The sequence below is a fragment of the Cimex lectularius genome, unplaced genomic scaffold (genome assembly GCF_000648675.2).
Source record: "Cimex lectularius strain Harlan isolate CLEC.00 unplaced genomic scaffold, Clec_2.1 scaffold48, whole genome shotgun sequence".
NCBI lineage: Eukaryota > Metazoa > Arthropoda > Insecta > Hemiptera > Cimicidae > Cimex > Cimex lectularius.
This window is the reverse complement of record NW_019392708.1, coordinates 631,884-651,583: the sequence shown is the minus strand read 5'-3', so window position 1 is coordinate 651,583 and position 19,700 is coordinate 631,884. Positions and strand designations below refer to the sequence as shown.

Genomic DNA, 19,700 nt, shown 5'->3' with positions numbered 1-19,700 from the left:
CACACACACATATATATATATACACATTTGTAGGCCTGTATAGGAAGGCAGTTTGGGAGAACCCATAGAATTGCGCATCGAGAATTTTGGCAAGAATTATAAGCAGTTAACATTCCATTGGTGTTAGAATGTTTTGTTGAACACTGACTTTTCAGTCCTAAAGTTCGATATAGTTTTCAACAGACACGTAAACAAGATCATGTGAAAATAAGCCCTGATCGTGAATTAATTTGGGATGTGGAAAATTACGGAGACTCGTGACATGGCTCCGGAATGAACGATGTGAAACTGACGTTTAAATTCATGTACGTGATTTGAAGAATCATCCCTTGAGGATTCTCATCAACAACCCCTTGTTGAACGACGTCAATGACCCCTGTTGATATGTTTTGGACGCCAATGAAAAAGCAGCGTAACTCAGCTTGTAAGATTGATAGGATTTCGGATTCAAAGATGTGAGAAAACTGCGTCAATTATATGTTGCCGTGTCACAAGAGGCTGAGGGTTGGAAACAACAATGGGGCCTTCGTAATTAATGACGTCACATAGCAATGAAAGGTCATCCATCAATCTGACGTCATCTGCTGCCGACGCCTGTCATGTCTGGCAAATCCTGTGCAGGGCTTGCTGCATGGCGTGGGGTAACCTCCCCGGCCGATCTACCTCATTGTGATTTACCTTTCAGAAATCCCCTGCCCTCTCCACAATGGAAGCGATTAAAAAAACTTGATAATAAATAAGACTTTAATATCCATAGGATGACACCGCCGCCTGTATAAATAGCCTCCCACCTGGCCATGACGTTTATTCACGCCTGGATGTTTCGGTGAAAAAAAGTATATTAAAAATTCTCCCTATTGATGTGCTACGGGATGAGAAAACAAAGGGATAAACGTATCTCCTGATTTTGACGTCTAACATGAATCGCGAAGTAAAGTCGATTGTGAAGGACATGACATGTAATTTATGAGGGAATATATAATATATAATTACAATAATTATATAAATATTAATGAATGAAGGATGAATCGACCGTCAGGATATCATTAGTATGTTCCAGATTAGGGATGCGGTCAATAATTATTAATATTTCATAAGTAATATAATAATAATAAACAAAAGGAAAAGGCTCTATTTAAAAAATCTAAATCATGATATTCCTGCCAACTAACCGATGAAAGTCTTTAAACACTGTAGGCCAAGATTAACTTTAACGCTCGATTCGCTAATTTCAAAATATTATTTGAAGCACTTCTAAAACTCGGAATTTTAACAGATCCCTTTCTTTGTGTGCAAAAAGGTTGGAGCTTATTAAAAACAAGTACGAAAATTGTCTAGTTGGCCTGCAAAACAGTTGCAACATTATTAATGCCTTGTTATATAAAAGTAATAAATACTATGTACATGCATGTACAAAATCGTTAAAACTTTATGATTACGTCGCATTTTTAAATGTTGTTTTTAGATAGAATTGCTTTCAGAGAATTTAATTGGTTAAGCACGTATGCACAAAACTATAATCATATTTGTGGAGATTTGTGACCGTTAATCGATAATTATTCAGAAATCATGAGATGCGGTCTGGTGTGATGTAGGTATCAGAAAAACATTTTCTTTATCGTGCCAACATTTCGATCTTTATTGAGATAATCTCAAGGGCCTGGGATTTGCAAACATTGTTTACATTTACCAAGTACATTTAGGATGTGGAAAAGTGAATTTATACAATGCAAAATATATTTTTTTAATATTTAATCAAAGTATTTCTACTCACTCAAAATGTTTGTCTTCTGTGTAGTTGTGCCATTCTTGCGTGTCGTGTTGAGAGTGTCAGGGAGATTTTGCTGTTTTATGTTTATATACGTTGGATTTTGAAGGGGTGGGGAAGGAAGTCGGTACAGAAAAGACATTTTTGTATAAGGCGTCGGCTCTTTTCACCTCGAAGAAGCCGACGTCTTATACAAAAATGTCTTTTCTATACCGACTTCCTTCCTTGTTAAATTTAAACAATGTTTTTAAATCCCAGGCACTGAAGATGATCTCAATAAAGATCGAAACGTTGGCACGATAAAGAAAATGTTTTTCTGAACCATACATCACACCAGACCGCATTTCACGATTTCTGAATAATTATAATCATATTAACTTTAGTATTGGGTTGTCCGGAAAATAATGCAGGATTTTAAGTTTTCATTAAAAAAAATCTATATAAAATATTCTGTTTACGTTTACAGGATTACTCATTTGTATNGAGAGTATGGGAAATTATTTTGATTAAAGAACATTGCTTTAAAGTAACTAGTTTCTTTTTTTTTGTTTAATACCAAAATCCTGCATTATTTTCCGGACAACCCAATAGTTAGCTATAATTATATATTCTTGTTAAAGAGCATATTGGATTTCTAGGATTATTTTTAAACAATGCAATTTGTGTTCAATTGGTAATGAACCTAACATACAAAAAGTTTTGTATTATATATTATAATTTGTCCAATAAGCATGGTCAATCGAAAAAAAACTATTTTTTACGTACAACAAAATATCTTTTTTCTAATTTTTATATTTTGTTTTGCAGGCTGCATGGCCGGTTAATAAGCCTGGATTTATTCATCTATCGTTGCACAAATTGATTAAGGTATGACATGATTCTTCTGATATTCACACTCTCTACGTTCATTTTAAACGATAACTCTTTTTAGTTAATACATAGTTTCTTTTAAATGCTTTTTTATTTCATGGATGGAAGTAATGATTGATGTTTTGTATTATGTAACTGGATATCAACCAACATAGCAGTATTGAAATAGAATTAAATAATTATTATTTAAATAATATTATTAAACGATAACGCTTTTTAAATAATACATAGTTTCTTTTAAATATTTCTTTGTTTCATGGATGGAAGCAACGATTGATGTTTTGTATTGTGTAACTAGATATCAACCAATATGCCAATATTGAAATAGAATTTAATAATTATTATTTAAATGAGTTAAAATATCATAATAATTTATTGCGCTTAAGGAATCAAAATTAGAAATACTCACATATTAAGTTCTTCCAAATTCATTATAAATTTTAAGCATTTTGATCCATTTAGGCTAGATTACATTAACAGGCTGCAAAAGTAAATGTTTATGGTGGGAGGTTTCTTATGCTTAGTATTTTGTACTTCTAGAGCACTCAAGAACAGCTGTAGGTTTTATTTTGATTTAGTACAAGTTGCTCCAAAGAAGAATATGCTTGAAATTTTCCGCTTGTTTATTTTGATATTTTTGCGGTCAAATAGTTCTTTACTTCGTAAAAGAACAATATGGGCTTGTTATTTTGCGATTAATATACAGGGAATTTTTTCTTCCTCTAGAGTAAGATAGTATTTTAACATTTTTACCAATGTAATGTAGGCCAAATATTTACCAATGTAAACATTTTTCATATTTGTCATGTTTGAATCATTTTTGTGTGTTTTATTTTCACAACACGAAATGTTTTTATAGTAAATAAGTTTTTTCACAATAGTTTTGGCCAAAAACATAATTGTATGATCTTTTTCAGAAACCCATTAGATTTCGTGGTCCGATTGACGAAATAAAATCTTTCAATTGATTAATTGAATTTTTATCTCATCCAATACCTTATATTAAGGTTTTTTAGAAATGAAAAATCAAAAGCTATAATTGTTTATTATTAATTTATTTTTTATGATATTTTTATGATGTGAGAAAAGCAATTAACTAGGCCTGTTTTCAGTTGGAAAGAGATCAAAGAAGGGCCTATTGTATATAAAATTAATAAATACATTTGCTAAAGGGAGAGAGGATACGTGAAAGAGGGGCATAATGGATTTGATGCTGTAAATAAACAGTCCAAAAATATATTGAATCAGTAAACAAGGGAGAGCGAAGGGGAGATAATGAAAGACTAGGAGGGAATGCACATAACACACTTCACTGATTTGTATTTGTTCATATCTCACCCAGTTACGGCCCAGTTGGGCTTCGATTATACCCAGAAATCTCAGCCTATGTCCACTAGAATTTTTACACGTGAGCCGCGGCTTGGTGAAAATATTTTTTCACTTTACGATCTGAAACGAGGCCATATAGGAATAAATTCGGCTAGTTTATGGACAGGAGTTCCGACTATTATGGGTAGAGTTTGGTTAACTGCAAATTACAAAACATTTTATGTTCCGTAATGGTTGGTGGTATATTGGACGTAATAGGAATGTATAGATTCTCTACGGGAATATCGGTTTATGAGAACGTAGTTTGAAAAGTTTAAATTTTCTCGAGTCTGATTAAATCATTTATAAATTTTCTCCTTCTTTTTTTAAAACAAAAATTTCTATTAACCTCATGTCTTGCAAGTTTTTTCCTGAAGTATGTTCCCAAAATTTCCCATTTTCTAATTTCTATTCTTTTGACATGTAAATGTTAGGTCTTTGAATTTTTTAATTAGCTTTAATATATGTTAGTATGATTCTCAAAGGTATTCAAGATATTTTTCTGTCCTCGTTTGGGAAAAATTAGAAAACTTCACTTTTGTTTTTATAAAGGAACTAAACTGTTGTAGTTTTTGAACATTGATACTTCTACGGCGTAACGTAAATTGTTGATATACCATGTCTTACCCCAATTTTGTTTATACACACACACTATGAATAAAATTTAATAACTTTGATGGTGTCTCTTCTAGTTTAGCAAAGAATAATTCGCTGTAAAAATCTAGCAAATAGAAACATTCAATTCATTGCTGACAACATTTACCAACCGTTTATTTTGACAATATGAATGATCTATAATTATTGTATAATCGTTATGACGTCATATCTTCTATGCATTGTCTGCATACTTGATTTTTAGCATGCAGGGGTTGAATTCATCCGTCTGTCCCAGTAATGCTAGGGAGGGTGACCGCGTCTCTATTTTTTCATTACAAATAATAATAGAGTAATTCTGTACGCGTGGAATTGACAGGGCTGGCTGTAAAAATAACCCAGATGTCGCACGAACACGTGTTTCATACGTTTTCCCGTACGGCTTGTTTTATTTCCACAGCTTGTTTTTCCCTCATTTCCTGTATTTTCGCTTTTTTTAAGTTTAATCCTCAATCCAGCAGATAATTGGACCATGGGCGTGATTGATCGGTGGAATAATAATAGAAAGATATACGGTTCAAAATACACGAGTCAACGATATTTTAATGAGAATAAAAGAGTATACCAATAATTGAATTGCTATTTTTTTTAAATGTGCAAAACGTAAATAAATAAAATTTTTATATATTTGGACTACTTGTAGTATGGTTGGAAAATTCAGATTTGTTATAAACTTATAACTTATACATAATCAATATTCTTGTTACAACAGTAGTCATTTCTATCTCACACCCAAGTTTTTACTTATTTTTATTTCCTAGCTGTTATTGATGTCCTAGCTAAATTAATAAAACTGGAAAGCAACAATTAAAAAAAATGTAACAATTATGAAAACTATAAATGACAAAAAATATAAATCCAACATCACTTCTGAATAAATATATTTTAATTTATTCTGATTTGGTTAAATAACAGTATTCTTTGTACAATTTTTTTGTATTTTAATATTGGCTTCGATTTTTTTAAATTACATTTACCATGAGTAGTAGGTTGACGACAATCACCTGTGATATATTTATCGCTCGCATAGATTTTAGCCTATATTGAATTTCCTCGAGTCTGATTCATATTTGTATTCGAGAAACTTTACTTTTCAGTTTACTTGAATGTTCCACAACTTTATTTGATGTTCCCCGTATCTCTTAAATAAACTTGGTGTAAATGTGATTGCACCAATAGAAAGAGCATTGACACAATATGAGATGCAATTGCTTTTTTGTTTTGTATTTTATTTGTAATCTTAACTAAACACAATACAATATCACCTAGAAGATAAACTTTTACGAGGTTCTAAAGTTCGTGCTTAAAGCTCAAATAAATTTTGCTTGGTTCTGTGAAAATATATGGCTTTCACAGACAAAACGCCCCCATTATTGAGCTATAAATGCATGTAATTAATATTGCAAAGATCATCCCAAATGTAAAACTAAGACTGAATTGCTATCAATTGGTCTTTTCGGTTACTAACTATTCAAAAATATTAATAATTAGGATTTTGAAACTTTTGTTACAAATAATGAAAGTAATAAAAGTTAATAAAACTCTCTGATACAAACTTAAACATAAAACAAAACAAAAAGCTTGTACAAATAATATTTATGTTAAATTTCCACCTTCTTGAAACATGCAAGTCTGAAAAATAATTATCTGAGTTATAATTGAAGAGAACATAAGAGAGAGAGAGAGAGAGAGAGAGAGAGAGAGAGAGAGAGAGAGAGAGAGAGAGGAGAGAGAGAGGGAGAAAGAGAGAGAGAGAGAGAGAGAAAATGAAAAGAAAGAGGGACAGACAGGAGTTACTGCTGTTTACTACACATACACACATAATAAACGAGATCGGTTGACATCAACGTAGTCCGATAAAAAACTTAAATCTATTAAATTCTACGGAAGAACTGTTAACAAAAACCTTTCGCTGGTTTCAAATAATTTTCAATAACGATCTAAGAGTTCATGATCGCAGACACCCCAAAGTCGTGGGGGTGGAGATATTAGAACCCCTGCCCAGCTGCACTGACAGATGCCTCTGACACAACAGGCAAATAACGATTCGCCCTTATTGGGGCGAAACAATAAGCCTCCTCTTTTCCACATGTTGCTCCTCCCTGGTTTCCTAAATGAATCGGCGGCTTCTAATGATCCTCGAGTATAGAAAACACCATGAAGCAAAAGACCTCGGTCGGTGTTTCTACCCCGTTAAACAATTGCAAGTAAAATTTCTAAAATAAACGTTTAAGGTCACATGCAAATTTTATGTAAAAAGTTTTCCTGTGCATTTAAAAAATATGAATTATTTAATCGGCATACGCGTCATTCAAACTTTTCGCGCTGTTGTAATCAAGCATAAAGTTTACTTTTGAGAGCCACCAGCCATGGTTCTAGGTTAAAAATAAACATTGATGATTTCATGTACCAATTTTGTGAGCATTATACATGAAACATTTTTACAGTTTTTTTTTCTTCAGAATCTTCAATTTATTTTGGTTTATTTGGTATTGGTTTATTCACCGTTTATTTTGGTCCATTCCGTTGATATTGGACTTTCACTCCTAAGTGTATTTGAATGTTAAACGCACTTCGGCTTATCGCCATTTTCAGTAGTGGATCTGTACATCAACTCTACCCACTGAAGTAGTGATAAGCAAGGGGTCTACCAAATTGATCGGAAAGGACCAAACTACTTTTATTTGTTTTGTTATTAGTTACTGACTTTCTGAATATTTATTTTTTAATTCGTTCGTTAGAGAGTAATATAAACCAGTAATTACATTAGGTTACTGAAGATATAAATAAATGCATTAAAATTACGTAAACCCAATGAATATGACTATAAGGCAAGATGAGTCTGTCATACCAAAATTATCAAAAAAACCACCAAACTAATTATTTAAAAAAACGTACAGGCATGAGTCCAATACATAAAAACAAACTATAAATATATTATTTGTACTACCATACAAGTAAAAGAACAGATGCCAATATATTTATATAAGGAGTGATACAATTTATCAACTTTTTTTTTATCAACCCTTAACGTTTCTATTGATAAATAAATGGGTATAACTGTTGAAAAAGTTAGAGATTTCGTTTTTCCGAGAAACCATGTTCGGAATTAGTTTTTGAAAACAGGCAGATTGAGCTTAAAAATCGTTTGCACTGTTGCAAGTTTCAATTTAAAAAAATGTACATAATGAGTATCATGTAATTTGAAATATGTATCTTTTTCATTTCCCATATAGAAATTTAGTTCAAACCTTTCAGATTTTGAGAAATTAGACCAAAAATATAAGTTTCCGGGTTTTGCAGCTTTTCCAAAATACTACCCAATAAAAAAAATAGGACAGAAATTACAATTACCATCCATTCAAAATAAGTAAAATATATTAAAATTTAATTATTCAGAAATCGTGAGATGCGGTGTGGTGTGATGTAGGTTTCAGAAAAACATTTTCTTTATCGTGCCAATGTTTCGATCTTTATTGAGATCAACTTCAGGGCTCATCTCACTATTTCTGAATAATTATCGATTACAGTCACTAATCACCAAACTTATATTAAAATTATTCTGTATAAAAATTAAAAAATATAACCAAAAATTATTTACACATTTTCAGCTCTATAAAGTATTGTTACTGTATGTTTATTAAAATTAAACAAATCAATAGTATAATGCTTATGAATAATTCAATTAATTAATCTTTTTATGTGATGTCTTGGTTGAAATGAAAAAGGTATTGTCACGAGCGGAATTCGATCCCACGATCTTCGGCTCAATACGCCGCTGCTCTATCCACTTAGCTATCGTGACTTCGATCCACTCGGACACCAACTCCCCATCTCAACCTAAAACATTTCTAATTTTCCTTCGTTTTCGCCATTTTTCAAATGTCATGTAATCAGGATTCGATTCTCGGCGACGTTTGAAGTGGCCACGGAGAGCTGTTAGTGACGATATACTTCGTTTCACTTACTAAGTCAATTATATTTAGCGGTCCGAATCTCCAAATTACTTCTTTCAATTAATTAATCATTTTATATAAGGTCTTGGTTGAAATGAAAAAGCTAGTGTCACAAGCGGGATTCGAACCCACGACACTTCGAATACACTTACATTGATGGGTCTCCAACATTAACGACTTACACGATATAATTTGACATCATCAGGAAAGAAGAAGAACTAAAATGTTATGAAGGACATTCAGCAACACCATTGGTAAAGGTGAACAATAGTAAGGGACCTAAATGAGAGCCTTCTCCAGATATTACTTTTATACATTTAGATACAACCTTGTCAATTTTTATTTTATATAGTCGCCTAAGCATAAAACTATGACAACCTGAGCGCATGGGGCCACGAATGTCTAAAATTTTCATTTTGATAAAAGTAAATAATGATTTACACAAATAAATTCTTTATTAATGCACTACCTTGTTTGGCGTGAGTGAAATGTATGGTGTGTTAAGGTAATATTATTTCATACAGGGTGTCCAGTAAAAACTTATTGAAGAATATGAAGAAGAAATCTAGGGAGGTAAACAAAAGTTGGAATTTAGCTGGAATGCTTTGCATGTTGTCTAAATTCAGTAAGAACTGTTGTGTAACCAATATCTAAGAAATCAATGACAAATTAAAGAAAAAACAAAGTACAAAATTATTGAAATTACTTACGAATATCTTGGGATGATATTGATGGGTCTGCTAGCAGCGACACGTATTTGGCTAATAAACGGTTGTATTTTTTTAAAAAAGGTATTCTACAATTTTCCTTACTAAATCTCAGTGTAACTGTTTTTTGTTCATGATGTCCGAAATATGAAAACATGACCTTTTTTAAAAAATGCAACCGTAAAAACTTGAGTTCCCATTACTAGGAGATCCATCAATCATCCTAAAATTCTTAAAACCGACTACCAAATAAAAATAGTTAAATATAAAACCGAAATTAAGATATTTCTTTTCCCATTTTTTGAACATGATTTAATTATTCTTTCAACAATTTAAAATTTGATTGCGCTATCCTTTTGTAAAAAAAATCTTTTAAAACAATGTGTAGAGATTAGTGACCGTTAATCGACAATTATTCAGATATCGTGAGATGCGGTCGGGTGTGATGTAGGTTTCAGAAAATCATTTTCTTTATCGTGTCAACGATATTGGCGTAGCTGCGACTGAGTTTACATGTATCTGTTCTGTAATTGATGCTGTGTTCATCTCTGTTGATATAAACCATTTCTAAGAAATTACGTTTATATTTGTTTTGTTCTGTATGTAATATTTTTGGATTTTTGAAGTCAAAATTGTGTTGGTGTTCAAAGTAGTGGGTAGCGAGGGTTGTAGGATTTTGCTTGGGTTTTTTGCGACCATAGATATGTTGCTTTACTCTCTTTTTCCAGATATTGGGATGTAAGACCGATGTAAGTTGCCGGACAGTTGAAACAGTTGATCTTGTAGATTACGTCAGATTTATTTGTTATTGGTGTGGGATCTTTAACTTTGGAAAAAAGTGTTTGGATTGTTTTATAATTTTTGAAAGCTATTTTGAAGTTATCGGACGAGGATGGCACAATTACACAGAAGACAAACACTTTGAGTGAGTAGAAATACTTTGTTTGAATATAAAATATATTTTGCATTGTATAAATTCACTTTTCCACACCCTAAATGTAATTGTTAAATGTAAACATTGTTTGTAAATCCCAGGCCCTGAAGATGATCTCAATAAAGATCGAAACGTTGGCACGATAAGGGAAATGTTTTTCTTTAACCTACATCACACCAGATCGCATCTCACGATATCTGAATAACCTTTAAAACAATGAATAAAAAATATACGTTTTCATTTGAAATGTCAAATTTTTATTATAACACGTATTTTAAAAAAGCAGTAAACATTTAAAAATATTGAATACGTATTTTTTAGTTTTTCGATAACAATATCTGTTCAAAAGAAATTCAGCTCGACCCAAAACGACACCGTACAGACCTGAATGAAAAAGAAGGAATTAATAAAAAATATTTAAAGAAACTTTTATGGTGGCGGGGGCTGCAATGGTTAAGGCGTTGAAACGGTGACTTATCGCTGAATGGTAAATCTTTTAAAAAGTATCACGAATTGTGAACTTTCAGGGGGTCTTGAAATCAGGCCCGATGAATTCGACACCGACATACTTGCGAATTGGCTTCAAACAAAATTGACACATATTTATATTTACTTATTTGCTGTTTTGATGTTATGTTTCTAGCACATCATTCGATTTTCATGTGAACGTTAATCACTTCCATTACATTGACTGACAGCAATGATTGACATAATATANATATATATTACATATACAATATGATGATTAAAAATATTAAACATTCATTCCCAAAAAATTGAACGAGCTGAGTGAACAAATAGGTGTCCAAGGATAAAATGGTGTTATTTACATATTAAATAATTAAATAATGATATAAATCAAAGTGATGAATTGAAACATTAAAGCATCCTGTGGTCGTCCGATAAATTAACCGTGGTTAGAAATGTAGTGCTACGGTAAGGATTTTCATCGATGGAGTTAAGCAATGTAATCCATTCGCTTTTTTTTTTATATAAAAGCAGGTTTAAGAGTTTTGATTCACGTATATAGTTTGTAATTTTAATGTTACATTTCCAGGTGAATTTACATAATTACGTATGCTTTTTCTTGGTTTTTTGAGAATTCTCTCATTTGCTTGTTAACGATGATGTCTCACGCTTATATGTAAATGTAAAAGGTTTATGACTAACAACTATATGATGGTAAATACCTAACTAGCGCTATTTACACAAAACGGAAATAAATAATAAAAACAATGACATCATAAATCTGTCTATGTATAGGCTGATATGAACATTTAACAAGATCTTTTTAACGAATGCATAAGTTGACAAGCGCCGTCATTTATTGCCTTTCTCGTTTCCCACCGAAAAACCGGCTGTAGCTGGAAAAAATTAATAATTCATAAGCCTGTAGAAAGGTGCGTTTGAGACTATAGTGTTAACCGGATCCCGGGCGTAAACGGTGACACCGTTCGCCACTCTCTTCTATAAACACAGCCGGTATTTACATTCGGCTGAGCTCCGTTGTAAAAACCGTCGACGTCTTCGGTATCGGGTTGCACCGTCGCGGCACAATAAGGGACGCGGGGTAAATATTGTGAAACTGGGTCCCCCTCCCCCCTATTGTTATAAACGGCCCGTTCAAAATATTTCTTTTCTTCTTAGCGCGATGCGAGCAATACATTCGGCACGGAAGAGCGAAGGGGAGGTGAAACCAACCCTCGTCCAGATAACGTAAGTGCTGGTATTTCTTTCGTCTCTTTACCTTTCATATTCCCCTTCTGTGTTCGATAACGACACCTGCAGTCGTATTGGACAAAAGCAGTGCTGGGTAAATATTAAGGTTTAAAAATTATACTACAATTGTCTTGGAATCAAACTTCAAGAGCTGGAAGAAAAGAATTATACTTTTTTCTAATTATACTTTCTTTACCTATTAAAAATAGCGTTAATCACTGAAGATAGCGTAAAACGGAAACGCATTTGAATTCAAACGATTCAGGAAATTCAAACGTACCCAGTAAATGGGTTAACTGTTGATCCTTATATCGCACACCCACAAGAAAATAGATAAAATCATAAAAACCAGATTATTTAGTTTTTTTGCAGTATTCGGGTGTGTGATGCTACACGAAAAATGACACAACTGAGAGTGGACTCTTAGCTTCTACGCAGCACTACTTGTCATTTTGAATTGGTGAGAGCGTACTGTCACCATTCACGAAAAGTGGCATATCTTAGTACTGTGTCCAGCTTTAAAGCATCGGTGTGAATACTTCTGGTAAAGTGGCACATTTCGAGTTACATTGTTTAGTGAAGGATTTTATGCTGTACAGGAGTCACATTTTCACATTATGATAAACAAATGTTAAACCAATGGTACAAATATGTTTTTCATATTGTGAAAATAATATAGGCCCTGATGATAACCTTAAAATAGGTCGAAAAATTGTTTTTTTTTCTCCAAGTCCATACCTTGATCTAGTGTTTGTGAATTATTTTAGTTGCATTTCTTTTATTTTAATGACTTTCTTAAATATAATATTTTTTTCCATAATTTTTTTTAGAGTGTTATCTTTTAACCATTACATCATTTTATATTTTCAACGATTTTTTACGTTTTTAATTACATTATTTTTAATAATCAATAAAATCTTGATTTCAATAATTTATTGTGTATTTTAAACAACTAATTAGCCCTGATTCCAAAAGGAAAGCCCATTTGGGTCAAAAATAATCTTAGTAAAACTTACTACATTAATATTTGTGCTCGTTTGTATGTTGTCTATTGCTATCAAAAAATTAATACCATTACAGTTATTCATTGACCTCCATTATGATTAGCAAACAAACTAACATACATTATTGACAGTTAATATATGAAAAGAAAGTATCACAACTCAAAAATGGTAGTTTTTAGGTGTAGTACAGTTGGATTTTTAAACTTTTGTGTTTTCGCTGAAGTCTTTAATAAACGAAAAAAGATAATGATGGATCATTACATTTTATATTGAGAAAACCATAATGGCGTGTATTTAATACATAAGTCAGAAAACGTAAACTTCCATTTTTCTCTCCTGCAAAATTTACTTTTGTTGAGTTTCGTCACTTTTCTTGTGGGTGTTCGATTTATTCACAAAAAGTTCATTAGGACAGAATGAGCATCTTGTACTAACTAATACAATTTTATTATAATTCTGATTATGCAGTCCTTTTTTTGGTAGTAATTTAATTTTCGCCGGCGTGTACTTGGTTCTTTGTTCCCGGTCACAACGCACTGGTCACACTTATAATAGAATTAGGATGGATGTGGCAATTTTGGAAGCGGGATCGGATCAGATCGTTCAGATAATGAATATTAAGATGGCTGTAGATAGTAAAGCAATAAATGTTAAGGTTATTGACGTTGGAAGATTTTACAATTTGCCTGACAACCTTTATTAAATGCGCTGGATATTATATGACTTACCGGAACCCAACAGTTCGACTACCTTTGCCCAGAGTAGTCGCAATATTGTCATAAATAGAGTTGGTTGTGTTTTGTCGGTAAAAAAGTATTGCTACAAGACTTCTTAGTAGTGAAAGTATTCTGTTCTTCCTGTATCTCAAGTCTTGTGTTGAGATTCCACGTGCCAGACAGACAGAGTGACAGGGAGAAAGAGAGAGAGGAGAGAGAGAGAGAGAGAAAATGAGTTAGAGAGAGACAGAGTAAGAGATAGAAAGAGAGAGGGGAATGGAGGGAGGGGGAAGATGGAGAGTGAGTGAGTGAGAGAGAGAGAGAAAGAGAGAGAGAGAGAGAGAAAGAGTGATAGATAGATAGATAGAGAGAGAGTGAGAGAGAGAGAGAGAAAGAGTGATAGATCGAGAGAGAGAGTGAGAGAGAGAGAGTGATAGATAGGTAGATAGAGAGAGAGTGAGAGAGAGAGAGAAAGAGTGATAGATAGAGAGACATAGTAAGAGAGAGAGAGAGAGATAGGTAGATAGAGAGAGAGTGAGAGAGAGAGAGAGAGAGAGAAAGAGTGATAGATAGAAAGACAGAGTAAGAGAGAGAAAGAGAGAGGGGAAAGGGAGGGAAGGGGAAGATGGAGAGTGAGTGAGTGAGAGAGAGAGAGAAAGAGAGAGAGAGAGAAAGAGTGATAGATAGATAGATAGATAGATAGAGAGAGAGAGAGAGAGAAAGAGTGATAGATAGAGAGAGAGTGAGAGAGAGAGAGAGAGAGGGAGAGAGAGGGAGAGAGAGAGAGGGAGAGAGGTGAGAGGGAGAGAGGTGAGAGGGAGAGAGGGAGNAGAGAGAGAGAGAGAGAGAGAGAGAGAGAGAGAGAGAGAGAGAGAGGCAAAAAGTGAAGTTTGGAGAAAGCACAGCAGAGGCATAGAGAACCTAAGGTGGAATAAAGGGAGAGTGTAGAAATGCGAGTGAGTATATACATATTATAAATAGCATATATAATTATATATGATTAATAACATACATATACATATACACAAATATCAACAAAAATAAAATATTATAACATTAAGTTGTCATGTCTCATTAATTTTCATGAAAATTTAGAAGAAAATTTGAAAAAGTTCTAGTCTCTAAGATTTTTGTTAAACAATCTTTTAGGAGTTTCGCTTTATCTCTTGTATTATATTCCTCGTTTTATCTCTTTCAAGACAAGAGTATCAGCAATCTTTAATGCAGGTATTAAAAAATTATAACATTGGAGCTCACCCTTGGCAAAAATGTTGTCAATTAGCGTAACGACTAAAGTTCGTGAACTTTTCCAAGTTCTGAGCCCTGGCATTTCTTGAATATTTGAAAGTAAAGTAACAGGGCAAGTTGTTCATAATTACCCAGAGACAGATAAGACCGAGAGGGTGCATTACGAGTGTAATAATACCTCAGGGAGGAGGTTGGGGGCTAAGTGTTTTGACATTAGCTGACTAACACCCGTGTGAGGGATGATCTAACCCTTATGAGGAATAAATCCCCATTTGTCCGGACGAGCGCCCAAATGAAAAGTCCCTTCTTTCTGACTCGTAGGGTTGGGATCTTGACTGACGGTGACATGGAAACACACTATCTTCGGGGGTGGACCGCACCCTATCTGTTGGTTCCTGTGTAATTTGTAAGGGAGAGATGCCAGCCCCTCGAGAGCGTTCCTTGTCGAATATTTAGCACCCTTTTCCATCCCCTTTCTTTTCTTCCATTGTATTAACATAAGTAACTTCGATAAACTGTCCTTGTCGTTATTAAATATTATCTACTATTTTTTAATCTGTCACTAAATAAAAATTATTAGTGAACTACCACATTTTGACGTAATCAACGGTTATTTGTTTTTATTTTGTGTGTACGCTATCGTTACGTTAATGAATCAGCAATGGATTCGTGTGGCAATTAATTGGTATCACAATGAGTATATCGTGTAAAGTCACTGTTACCGTGTTAATGAGAACCCTAAAGTACCTGTTATGGGTAGTTCATTACAGCACTAAATCTCACAGTACGCAGCACACAAAGGAAAAAACTATTTATCCTACATAAATTTATATCAACTACTTTGTGAATTATTGGAAAATTAGAACCAATCGATTCAAACATCCACGATTACACAAATATTAAAAGCTTGTAGGTAATACTTTATTAGTCATTTAGTCCATTTATAGCTTAAACGAAATATCTAACCGATTAGATGTTTTATTACATTGATCGTAATTCGAGCTGAACGACATAAAATCTAAAAAAGTTAAACCTTTTACAAGTATATGTATGAATTTTTGTACGAAACCTTTCTTAAATTATTATTTGGAGATCGTGAGATGCAATGTTTCGATCTTTATTGAGATCATCAACAGAGCCTGGCATTTATAAACATTGTTTAAATTTTACAAATAAATGTAGGATGCGGGAAAAACTGAATTTATACAATGCTAGAAATGTTAGACTCAATCAAAGCATTTGTACAAACTCAAAGTGTTTGTTATCTGTGTAGATTTGTCATTCTTATCTGACATGTTGAAAGCGCCAGTGAAATATTGATGTTTTATTCTATATACATTGGATTTTGAAGGGGTGTGGAGAGAAGTCGGGAATAGAAAGACATTTTTATATGAGGAGTCGGCTTCTTTGAGGTGAAAGGAGCCGATAGTGAGAAAAAATGGGTAAAGGTTCGTCCTGATTATCCTTTCAGGATTATATAGACGGGGATAATTAGGAAAAGTAAAGCCATATTGTTGAAGAATTAGACTGTGTAGTAATGTTTGATGTGTGGAATGTAATGATTGTTTTATATGTTATATGTTATGGATATTGAATTTAATTAATGATATTAGCGTAGCTGCGACTGAGTTTATATGTGTCTGTTCTGTAATTGTTGCTGTGCTTATCCCTGTTGGTGTAAACCATTTCTAAAAATTTACGTTTATGTTTGTATTGTTCTGTGTGTAATATTTTTGGATTGTTCAAGTCGAAATTGTTTTGGTGTACAAAATGATGTGTAGCTAGTCCAATAGGATTTTGTTTGGGTATTTTGCAATTATAGATATGTTGCTTCACTCTCTTATCCAGATATTGAGATGTAATACCGATATAACTTGCCGGACAATTTAAACAAATGATTTTGTAAATTACGTCAGATTTATTTGTTACTGGTATGTGATCTTTAATTTTGGAAAGAAGTGTGTGAATTATTGTATAGGTTTTGAAAGCTACAGTTGTCAGAAGAGAGAAATGTGTTTAATTTATGTGATAGGCCGTGAATGAATGGCATGTAATGTATGTTGGTTTGTCTGTATTTGATAGATTTGATGTAGTATTATTAGTAATAGTGGATGGAGTTAGTGTTGAGTTGTAGTTGTTGATTATTCTGTTGATTATGTGTTTAAAGTAGTGAGTGTTATGGAGGATATGATCGAAACATTGGCATGAAAAAGAAAATGCTTTTAAAACCTACATCACACCAGACCGCATCTCACCATCTCCAAATAATCTTGATTAACTGTCACTAAACACCACACACTTTTTTAAATTATTGTAGCATCAGTATTGAATAGTTTTGGAGTGAAGTAGGTTTTGAAAAAACATTTTCTTTATCGTGCCAACGTTTCGATCTTTATTGAGATCATCTTCAGGGCCTGGGATGTATAAACATTGTTTAAATTATACAAATACATGTAGGATGCGGGAAAAAATGAATTTACACAATGCTAGAAATGTTAGACTCAATCAAAGCATTTGTACAAACTCAAAGTGTTTGTTATCTGTGTAGATGTGTCATTCTTATCTGACATGTTGAGAGTGCCAGTGAAATATTTATGTTTTATTCTATTTACATTGGATTTTGAAGGGGTGGGGAAGGGACTCCTCATATAAAAATGTTATTCTATCCCTACTTCCTTCTCTACAAGGACACCACACAGTATTGAATAGTTCAATTTCTCTAAGTAGTATGCTTATTCAAGAATTACCAATTTAAAAAAATCTAATGTATGCACTTACTCAACAAAATCACGAGGTTCATCCATTTTAATATGGTTAAAAAAAATCTCTTCATCAACGATTGACTTATTGAGCTGAGTTACGACTTTAAGGAGGTTATAATTTTTTCTCCACATCCAAATAAATTATTTTGTAAAATATACTGAAAAGTATTTCTAATTCAAAGCGGAAACGCAAAAATTGAAAGTTCCTAAGAGATTGGAGGTATAAATAATAGATTAGTTTGGGGGTCAGGCGTTTGCTCGATTAACTTGACCGATCCTGATTGATTTCCTACTGTTTCTTCCTTCGGTCACGTGTTATGCCTATTTCCTCTTTAAGAAAGCCCTCTTCTTGAACGAAATTCGATTACTCCCTTCCATCTGCCCCCTGAGCTTGTATCAGTTTACCTTTGACCACAAATGGAACGGTTTTGCTTCTACTTAATTTCACCGGCGTTTCGTCGGACCCCGGATCCGAACATAACCTAATTCACCGCGTTCTGGTAATCTCGCACCACCGGTAGAACCGTAAACGTATCGGTTCCTTTAACCTTGGTAACCTCAAAAGTTTCGTTTCCTAGCTGTTGCCGAGGTCTATATGATGAAATGCTTATGATTCCAAGTTCAAAACTAAATTGTTCCAGAAGCCAAACTTACTAACTGTGAAGGCGTTAATTTTATCTAACACTGTCAACTTGATATAGCGTGTCGTTATATATACCTTTGAAAAGAAAATTGATAATGGGCGTTTTATAATTTCAACGTTTTCCTTGCAGACACATCGCATTTAAACCATGACTGTCAATAAAACAGAAAAACCTACCAACATTTGCATCAATAATAAGGTCTCCTACCTGCGGACCCAAACAGAGAAGACAACATCCAGTTAAAATACTATTGTATTGGTATTTTTTAAATCGATGGAACATCTGTCTCTATCATCTTCATAAACGCAGGTAGGATACCAATGAATTTATTCAGTTGGGTTATCCAGCCATCTGGACATAGCGAAGAACAAAAAAAAAACTATTAAATAAAGCGAATGAACTTAATGTAAATTATACACCAACTAAAAATAAAAAATGAAATGTACAGAATATTGAGACACTATTATTACTGTTGAAAAAGTGTGCAGGGCTTTGTTTTTAGTGTCTAACCTAACTCATTGTTTTCATTGCACGCAAACTTTTCAATTATATGTAAATAATACATTTTTCCCATATTATCGAACTATTTAAAGATAAATAATTTGCAAATAATGCTATCACTAGTGGTTTGTTTCTTTACATATGTCAACCCAATCACTCTAACGTGTAATGTCAAAATGGATCTCTACTTTAACTATCCTCCTGTAGTATAGATACAAAATCGAAAATATTTAATAACGTTTGCAGAGGATGTATGTAGGGTTCCAATTTTCGTAGAGGTCATTAGACGGGCGAAAAAAAAGAAGATTAATTACTGGGTTCCCCGAGCTTTTCGGCACCTTATAGTGCCATCATCAGCGCCTATTTTATTACAAATTAAAATAAATACGCAGTAACATTTTAATTTGTAAGAAATAGGCCCTGATGATGGTCCTATAACGTGCCGAAAGCACGGTGAACCCTGCAATTAATCTTCCTTTTTCACCTGTCTAATGACCTCTACGAAGATTGGAAATCTACATAGATTACCTAAAGGTCGACCAACAAACATCATGTTTGCAGAGGATTTCAAGTTTAGCAATTGCTGGAAAATTAAAATTGAATGTAGTAAACCAGCTGTCAAAGAAAAATCAATACAACGGTACAACACAAGATTGGCGTGGTCCGTCTCAGTTAATCGGTAGCCATCTGCCTCAGAGTTGTAATGGATAAAAAGCATATCTTTGCTCCTAAAGTAAAGGAATCGGCTTTTTTCTCCACTGTGCCGACCGTATAGTCCGTTCGAGGCCGAAAAATATTTTTTGTACGAGCTGGTGGTCCGACCGATGTTTTTGTTTGCATGCCTTCCTT

At 33.3% G+C, this 19,700-nt stretch overlaps 1 protein-coding gene across 1 annotated transcript in view; it reads left to right on the top strand.

Annotated features, from left to right (window-relative positions):
• LOC106672544 (semaphorin-2A) overlaps positions 1–19,700 on the top strand; it is a 702,354-nt gene that overhangs the window by 103,057 nt on the left and 579,597 nt on the right. The window contains exon 3 of the mRNA XM_014404069.2: positions 2,576–2,635. The gene's annotated coding sequence lies outside the window, so the exon portion shown is untranslated. The remainder of the gene's footprint in view (positions 1–2,575; positions 2,636–19,700) is intronic.